We start from the raw sequence: 8,622 nt of genomic DNA, 5'->3' as shown, positions 1-8,622 counted from the left end.
TGTTCCCTCAGAGGGAGGGAGGGAGGGATGCTAAGGTGAGTTGTTTGCTCTTCCTGCTTCCTTTCATCTCTCCTGCTCTCCCTTCCCTGTGGTGCATGGCCTGGAAGAGGGTTCCCCTCTGTCTTTCCAGCATCTGAAACAGCCCTTACAACTGTCAACCAAAGGTGCTAATAAGAAATAACTCTCTCACATCGTATGCGTGTGCGCTGGATCTCTTCCCCAAGAGCTCCTGTGCGCTGATCTAGAAATTCCTTCTCTTTGCCCCTTGCAAGTAGGAGCGAGCAAGACCACAGCTTGCCGTTCTTAACCCACAGCTCCCTCTTTCCCTGACCACCCTTGTTCACATCCAAAATAAGCTCTCTCTTTCACCTGCCATTTCTGGCTTGCTCCATTTCTGTGTGGGTCCTAAGCTTCATGGTGAGATCCTGTTCCTTTGCTCTCCCTTCTCCCGCTACTCACATAGGGCTCAGCCTGTAGAGGCAAGGAAAAGAGGTGCTGATCCATCAGTGGGAGAGCCTCACCCTCTCAGCCCTGTCCCTCGTATTTGGGATGGGGCAGAGAGGTGTCACTTCTACATAATGTGCTGCAGAGGTGAAATGGGTGGAAAAAATTCCCCATGCCAAGGCTCACCTACTTACAAACCTGCCTTGGGTGGGTGAACATGGGTGGAATTGGCCCCTCTGGTGCTTCCACACGAGGATGCTCCAGAGCCGCTGGCTCCGAGGAGTGCTCTTGTGTGGAGTAGTGACTTTGTGGTTGCAGTGGTCTGCAACTTCTGTAGAAGGAAGGCGGTTTCTGGGAGAGAGGCAATATTTGTCTGCCCAAGGGGCGTCGTCAGGGCGGTAGAGGGATAGACCAGCTTCTGACCTTAATTAGGGTTTCTGTGCCCAGAGCTTGTCTTTTCCCTGCCTCCAGCGCCTAGGTTGGTGTAATAAAATCTTTGCTGCCCTCCCCACAAGCCTTGCCTTGCGGCTGGTGGAATTCAAAGCCGTGGGCCACGGTGAATTCACGCCAGTTGCAGCTCGGTGTCCATGCAGACAGTCTGAGGGGGATTCCAGGTGCTGTTAGCACCACCCTTTGCACACCTCTTTCTTTTTCTTTCCTTGGTTAAAGAGCTTAGTGGACTCTGGGGATGCGGTTGCATTCACAGCTGAAGCTAGGGACAGGGAGAAAGAGACTTCCCCGATCCATTCACCAAGCTAAGGCTTCCTATAACTTGTTGGACTTGTGTGCGTGTCTGTATTAATACCTGCCTGTATTTTTCGTGTCTTTATTTTTTTTGCATCTTTCCTGTGCCTGGCACACCCAGGGACCCCTTATTTTAGCATAGCCTATCCATTCGACTGCAGCTTCAAAGATGAGCAGTTTGTAGGCATAGGGAAAAGCTTGCTCTTAGGGAAATAGCGAGGAGATTCTTCTCTTTTTTTCCCCCCTTCTCAACAAGGATTATTCCGCGGCTGCGAGATAAGAGGAGCTTATTTGTGGGGTGGATGCAAACTGGCCAGTCACTTTAGGTTGTTAAGTTACTGTTTGGTGTGTATGTGGTGATGTGTTTTGTTTCGTGGTATTGAGGTTCTGGAAAAAAAAAAAAAATTGAAGAGTTTAAGTGGGAGATAAAAGGGAACTTTAATAGGAAACTCTTGATGTGTTTTGGCCAAGATGTGTGTTTGCTTGGCAGAATTCTTTTCCCCAGTGTCTCTTGTATGGTGTTCTTTGGGGGCAGGAATTGTTTAATCGAAGGGTTTTTGCCTTTCTCCAGAGTGACAAGCAAGGGGACTGTCTGTGAAGAGCAAAACAGTGGGTCGTTGTAGGGGTACTCCGTGAGGACCTTCTTCCTGTAGTGAGGAGATGAGGGGACTTGTTGCGGCAGAGGAACTCGTGCGGTAGATCCTCTTTGTGGAGGAGGAAAGGAGTATGATCCGGCTTGCAGACACAGCTCGACTGCTTGTGTGACAAATCTCTCCCTGGGTGGGTCACCAGGTGGGAACCAAACCCTGAACCTCTGGATCCGAAATGAGGATCCCGTGCTGTTTTGAGTTAGGAGTTTGCTAACTTGAACGCAGCAGCAGCCTCAAGTTCCCTCAGGTGGACAAGCCACTTGAGGCTGACTAACCTACCTTCGTATTCACGTGGGTTACGCTCCTCCTTCTGAATTTTTGCCCTTACTCCTTAACGGAGATGGGAAGAAAAATCTATCCTATCTATGCTCTTTAAAAAGGGCGTGGGATTGAGGGAGGAGTTTATTTGAAAGTATCCCCTTCCCTTCCCCATAACCCCTAGGAAAAAAAAAAAAACCAAACAGGGAAATATTCTCTGTGTCTGTGCCATGTTTGTTCTCTTGTTGTCGTGTTTTTAGAGGAGATTTTATGATGGAGTGGAAAAAGTGAAATGATTAGTTTTGCATAAAAAAAGAAAAGTTTAAAAAAAATTTCTACAGGGAGAGAGCGAGAGAGAGAGAGTTTAAAAATTAATAATAAATGCAGTGATTGCACAAACTGTAGTGGTATTAGATGGTCCTTAGAGAAAAGAGTATTTTGTAGTATTGAAGCATGTGTGTCTGGGATGGTGTTTGACTTGCTTGAACTGGAGGGAAAGGCATTCTGGGACTAAGCAGCGATTTCTGAGCTGAAAAGGCAAGTTGCATGTTGGAGGAACCCTGTCGACAAACCCTTCCCGTCCTTGCCTCCCAAGTGTTGGAGTGAGTTCCCTTCCCTCCCATACCTCTCCTGTGAGCTAAGGTGGAGTCTTCAAGTGGTTTTCTGGCCGAGTGGCCTTCAGAAACGGCCGGTCGCGTTCTGCCGGAACGTGGATCGGGCCACCAACATGGAAACAGTTGACTTACTTTGCATGCACAGCAAGCTGCTAAGATTTGGGGTTGGCATGTACCTTTCTTGCCAAGTCACTGTCTCTTCTCTTTTTCCCTCCCCCATATCCAAGCAGGATTAAACACGGTGGGCTTATCTCCCGGGAAGCAGATACGCCTCCCCTCCCCTCCGTAGGGTCTCTTAGCTTCTTCCAGCGTCAGGTGGGAAATGGCATTTTTCCATATAGGATTCACCACATCAGGACAGAGAACAGAGTCCATCTGCATGTAGTCCAGCGTCCCACCTCTGACAGTAGTTGGATCTTCAGAGGCAGATGAGAGAGCTGCCTTGTGTGCTCTGAAGGTGTCGCCGAGTGAGGCATACCACCTTCTTGAGGCCAGCGAATACTGGAGGTTTTGGGGTGGGGAAGGGAGAGGAGCACCCCAATGGGACTGTGCTCGAGTAGGGCTGCCGCCTTCCGCTCCGGCCTCCTGCGGGGTGGCGGGGAAAGAGTTGCCCGAACGTTTCTTCCAAGCGAGGAGGCAGCTTTTGCATGCTGGCTTCCCCATCCAAGATGTCTCTGCTGGGTGTTCATCTGGTGTGTGGGAGTGACTGCAGGGAAGAAGGAAGCCACCAGATGTTGGTGTCTGAACAGAAGGTGGCAGGCAGGGGACGCTAGGACAGCTTTTCTTGTCTGGACTTCTCTGGTGCCCTTGGCTTTGCAGTGGCAGGTGATGGATGTCTCTGCCTCCTGTAGCCTGGGCTGCTCTTGGGAACTTCTTCTCCTCTCTCTGCCCATCGAGCTCTGTCAGTGCTTCCCACGGCCTTCAGCTTGGAGCGGCAGCCTCCTGTCTCGTGCTCTCTTTTCTCCTCGCTGAGCAGAGTGGGACTGGGGAGGCGTGAAGCTAATGAGATGCAAGCTCCTTTTGGGATGGAAGACAGAGAAATAGAGTGTGGCGAGCAGGCCCAGCTGTGGTGAGCCACTGCTTAATTTCTGTTTTCAAAAGAGAAAGGGAGCACTTCTCTGCGTCTCCCCTTACCGAAGTTCCCAGGGAGATTTTATGAAATAAACAAAACAAACCAACCACAGTCCTGCTTTTTACCAGGTAGGAGCTGTCTCTGAGCTGAGTCTTCCTAGGGATTTCACTCCCTTTCCCAGCCCCTCTTTGTAGAGGAGGCTTCAGCAGCTCCCAGTGTTCGGAGGTGATCACCTTCCTGGGGACCTCCTGGCAGAAAGAGGTTGCCATGCTGAAGGATGGTGTTCCAAGTCCCCCGCGCTTCTGCCCACCCCAGGTCGTGGCATTAGTGGGGCTGCTCAGGAGCAGGTCCTTCTTCCCAGGGAGGTGTAACAAACCTGGAGTGCGTGTCTGGCTAAGTGCTTATTTTTCCTCTTGCCTCCTTCCCCACCTTCCGACAAGACCTTTTCCTCCTTGCCTGGCGCATCCTTTTACTCCAATGTCGCTTGCTTTTGCTGCATTTTTCAATCGCCCAATAATCGTGCAAGAGCTGGGATCTTATTTACTTTTTATATATAAATATATAAATATAAAAGAAACCCTCTCCCCTCCCCTCGTTCCCCCCGTCTCACCCACCACCCCTCACGCAGCATTCCTGATCTCTGCTCTGAAGGTGGTGTGCTGTAGAGGGTTGATTCGAGGCTGGGGATTTGGTGCCTCCTGGGTTCTGTTCCTTCTTGGTTTGCCGTGGCCTTTCTGCCAGCTGTGTCACTGCCCTGTGCCTCCGTCTGCCTCGTGCGAAGGGGATGGTGGGTGGAGGGGACCATCCTGCTGAGGGTGCTGGCAGCCTGACTCCCGCGGCGTTTGCACAGAGCCGGAGGAGTGCCGAGTATTGCTTCAGAAATCCCCCTCTCCCTGTCCGTGCTTCCTTCCCTAGGTACCTCCAGCAAGTATCTTCATTTCATCGATGCTTTGGGGTTGAGCAAATAAGTGGCTTTTTTTTTTTTTTCTTAATTCTGTTTTTTAGGTCCCTCCCCAGAGCACAACGTGTATGGTTTCTTTTTCAGGGGTGTAGATGGGAGGAGATGTTGGGGTCTGTCTCCATCCGCGCCTTTCCCCTTCTGTCCTCTACTTCTCTCCCCTTTTGATGTTGCCCTGTGCCAGGCTGACGTGGCTAGTGGGGTTTGTGCCCTTGTCTGCGCAGGGGCAGCAGCCTTGGCACTGGCAGCTTCGCGTGTGTTCTGCGTGGTGCATCCGAGGTGCCCTGTGTCCCGCCTGCCTCGCCTATAAGGATGTCGCAGGGCCCCGAGTCCTTCTTTCTCCCTTTCTTTACATTTCTCCTTCCAGGAATGAAGGGAGGTGTAGTCAGTTTGCCCTTCCCGTGGTGGTGGGCTGCCTCTGGCAGCTCTTCTGTCCCTTCCAGCTTCTCTGTGGTGAGAAATGAAATGTCTCCGGGACTGCCCAAAAGCACGGTCCTTGGGGTGAGAGTCCCTCCAGCTCGGGTGAGCGCTGTGCTTTGAGCCCTCTCCTTCCAGGCGCCCGTCCGAGAGCGCCGCTCGAGAGACGGCGCTGGGGGTGGAGGAGCAGGGATGCCCTCCGCGCTCCCGGGCTGAGTGGGGCAGGGAGGTGGGCAGCGAGCACGGTGCTGCGGCGTAGGGAAGAAGTAAGGCAACAGAAGAGTGGCTGGGTGCAGTCAGGGTGATGGCTGGGTGCTTCAGCAGCAGCTCAGAAAACACATCTGGCTGGAGGGAAGGGGCATGGTTGGGACAAGCAGCTGAAGTGTTAATTCCCTTTGCAGGGCCCCAGTTCTTGACTTCGTTCCTTACTCAGCAGAGCACTTAGAGCTTGCACTAAGCCGCGGGAGCGTGGCTGGGTGTGTCAAAGCACTTTGTGGGGCTTCGGGGCCCCGTAGGACTAGCAGGGCCCTTACCTGCTCCCAAGCAGCCCCCCGGCTGCGCCCCGCTCTCCAGGGGAGCTGAGGGTTTCCTTCTGGGCAGAGCAGCAGGTAGGCGCTCATTTGCAGGTACGTTGCTCTTTAGCTGTCCTGGAGGGAGCCTGCTGCTTCCAGCCCCCCGGCTGCAAAGGGGGACGTAGTCTTAGGTCAAGTTCTCAAACAGAACAAAAAAAAAAAAAAAATTCATTGTGATGACTTTTTTTAGAAAAAAAGTTGTTGTGCCCGCGCCTCCCCCAGGCTAATCAACTTGGTATGCTGTCCTCCCCTCCTCTTCTTCTCTCCCCTGCCATTAAGCCTTGTATGCTCCTTAAGAATAGAGGACTCTCTCTCTATTTTGGGATGTTTTTTTTTTCCCATTTGTTTTCTTTTTGGATAGAAAGTTGTCCGGTGGTGGTGGAGGACAGGGGCCTGCCTCATCTGTTCCTTCCTTTCACCTTCCCCAGTGCCAAGCTTAGGCTCAAATCCTGCAGATTCCTGCAAATACTGAACTTTGAGCAGGCGAGTTACCCCACTGAGCTCTGTGGTACTTGGGTGCTTCAGATTCTGCCTGTGCTTGAGTTTTGGCAGCATCAGAGCCTTATCCTTTCTCTTAGAGAAGGTCAGACCTAACTCCTAGAGTGCGGATGGTTCTGGTGCAACCCATCTGTCTCTTTATTTCCCCTCACTTGGCATACAGAGTGAAGGTGGTAATTTTTTTTTTAATTTAAAATAAACCTAAATATGTATCTTGTAATTTTTTTATTTTGAAAAAAATGCATTTAAGGATTGTGCACGGATGAATTGTATATCTATATATTTTTTTTGTCTTGCAATTTTCATTTTAAATATAGTGTTTGTTCAGTTTTGTTTCTTTTTTTTTTTTTTTTTTTTTTTAATCCAGTTCCCAGCTGGCTAAACTCTGTCTAGAGCGGATGGGTGGGAGGCGTAGCCACTGGAGGGGCGATTGAATCACCCCTTCCCCTGGCGCTTCCCACAAGAAAATGGTTTGCTCCAGGTTTGGGGGTGGGGGTTGTGCTAATTACTCTTGTATTCTTGTACATTTTGTTCTTTCTGCTGCTCTTGAATATTGTATCAATGCCAGAAATGGGGAGTTAAAAACTAAAAAAAAAAAAAAAATTAACCCCAATAAATTGTTACATTCCAAAACCTGTTGTCTTCTCTTCCTTGGGTGGGCTGTGACCCGCTCTGGGTGTAAGCGGGTAGCGGGGGTACTGAAACACCAGCCTTGAGCCAGCGTCAGTCAGCTCCACAGTCAGATTCAAACATGCTCGGTTACCTTCTCGCGCACCGTGGGTCAGCTCTGGTTTGGGTCTTCGGACCCTTCTGGAGACAGAGACGCTCCAACGGGGGGCAAGTGGGACCTCTCCTGCAACGCTGAGGGGAGAGGGGGCGTTTTGGGAAGGCCAAACTGTAGCAAGCGGAAGCTGGACGTGCTTCTCCAAAGCGCTTTGGAGAACCTCCCGTGGGCTTCCTGCACCCTTTGCTTCTAAAAATGAAATTAGATCCGAGCGCAACCTCGTACTTGGTGGCTGAAAAATGCTTTAGGCTTTTTCCCACCTCCAAAATGTGTGCCTAAGTGCACTTTATGGCATGCTAATCTAAGAAATATGGTGAAAAATGCTCTTAATGTGTGTAATCAAAGCCCCAAATGCACTGCGTTCGTCTCTAGCCTGCAAAAAGGTTACAGCCAAATTTCAGGTGGGGAGGTGCTATTGGCGTGAGACGCGATGGGGAAAGCGGATGGGTTTTGGGTGCCAGCTCTTCAGGGGGGCGGGGGAGAGGAGCGGGAAGCCGCTGCTTCTGGGTGCTGGGAAAGGGCAGCGCCTGGGCGCGGGCAGCGCTGGGATGTCACCGCCCAGCTGGCTCTGGCCGAAACGCCCGCAGGGTGCCCTTCCGCCTGGCGATCCGGGTCTCGCCCCGAGCGGGAGAGATCGGCTTGAGCTGGGGTTTCCTGGGGGAGAGTCACTGCTTGGTTAGCCAAGGCTGCAGGTGCCCTGAGGTGCCTCTCCAGCGTCAGAGCCTTGGAAAGGCACGGGAGAGCCCTCTCCGGCAGTGACGTGCCTTGGCTGGCCGGGAGCAGGGAACGCTGCCCACCGAAGCAGAGCGCGGCCAAGGCTTCGCATCATGCCGTCAGGCTCACCTTGCCTCCGCTGCGTGCCGAAACGCCCCTGGGGCCAGCGCTCGCTTCCCTCGCCCCTCCGCCCTGGTTTTGCTGTGAGGCAAGCGGGCTTTTTGCTGGACCCGAGTACAGCGAATGAAGCCGCCTCTGACCCGTGCTTTCTGGAGCTGGAGGAAGGCTGGAGAGGCAGACACCGGCCAGCCTCGACCGATCCTATCCAGCGAGGTCCTGCGTGAGTGCGCTGGTGCAGGCAAACCCTGTGACTGGGGTGAGGTGATGCGAGCTGCATCTGCGGGGGCCGTGAGACCTGGAAATAAAAGAAGCCGGGATTTCCACGCTATGTGGAGTCTGCAGATCCCCAAGTGAGATGGACTGAAGGCTCCTGGTCTAAGGAAAAGGCGGAGCTGGGTTGGCGGGGTGGTAGCTGCAGAGGAGCCCTTTTGCCCCATTAGGGCGGCCCTGGGTGCACCCCTGAGCTGGGCGATAGCCCTGGGAGGGGAATCCCCCACCCCGGAGACCCTGGGTTACCCTCCCCTGGGAAAAGGCTCTCGCCATTCCTCACCCCCACCACCCTGCTGCCCTGAGCATAACGAATGGACCAGGGCTTCCCCCAGCTGGCGAGGGGCTGCCTCGTTCCCGCAGGGAGGCTTGGACGGGGGGCAGTGCATCTGCTGGGCTCAGAGCAGGCTGATCTCCTTCCCCTGGTGCCAGCAGCCCGTTCTGAATGTCCCTCTCACCCGGGGGCCACGGCGGCGTGGCCCCTTGGCCCACCTTGCCTTGCCCGCGGCT

The sequence above is a fragment of the Platalea leucorodia genome (assembly GCF_965183815.1).
Source record: "Platalea leucorodia genome assembly, chromosome: 4".
Lineage (NCBI taxonomy): Eukaryota > Metazoa > Chordata > Aves > Pelecaniformes > Threskiornithidae > Platalea > Platalea leucorodia.
Note: the sequence above shows the minus strand (reverse complement) of the source record.